Consider the following 894-nt stretch of genomic DNA (forward strand, 5'->3'; position numbering starts at 1 on the left):
TCTTTTTGGAAAGGACAGTCCTTTGCCTCCCCGAGCTTTCATGGTTCTAGATAGGTGAATCATCTCTTGCAATCTTTGGTTTTGGTTTTCAAGTTTAGCCCGTAAGCATTCCGTGAAGATTTTCTATCTAAAGCCACTCTAGAACTGAATCAATCAAACCACGTATCAACAAAGCAAATGAATTGGGTTCTACTCTCCCAGTGCCTATCCACAATCAGACCTCTTTCCTTTACATATTGTTTAGATAGTGTATGAGCTCTCATTAGATCACTCTTCATTTTCAAAATTAGTTCCCTAACTGACTCACTGCGAGAAATCCTACCGTCCTCTAAAATAAATCAGTGGTCCAAAAAATTGTTCCTGGTGATTTTAATAAGTGAGGAGCATCGGCCAATACGTAGTACATGTATTTCCTCCAATTATCTGTAGGATTAACAACTGATGAATTATCTATGTCAATGCCTATCGAATTCCATTAACTCATATTTGTTGACCCAAGTCATTAACCATTCCAACTACGGGAAATCCAGTTCTCTCTATCCTAATAATCAGTTCGAAAAGGAGAATTTGAGTTATATGGGTGTCGGAATTATAATAGATGAGTTGTTTCCAAGACATTAGGCTTCTGACCATCACACATTGCACTTTAGATCTGGGTTCATAACAAATGCCTTTGCCTTTATCATGACTCCATGTTTTTGCGAAGCTACACTCGTCACAGGGAATGATGCATGCACGTTCTTTTTTACTCACTGATTCTGATTTTCATTCCATTAATTCAATCACTGACTCCAAAATACCAGGCTACAAATCTGTTTTCCTTGGTCGTCCATATAAAGTTGCTTGGGAAGGAAACGGAAATCTCCACTGTTCTCTTAAAAATCTGTCCGCGTT

This window comes from Macrobrachium nipponense, chromosome 8 (genome assembly GCF_015104395.2).
Source record: "Macrobrachium nipponense isolate FS-2020 chromosome 8, ASM1510439v2, whole genome shotgun sequence".
Classification (NCBI taxonomy): Eukaryota; Metazoa; Arthropoda; class Malacostraca; order Decapoda; family Palaemonidae; genus Macrobrachium; species Macrobrachium nipponense.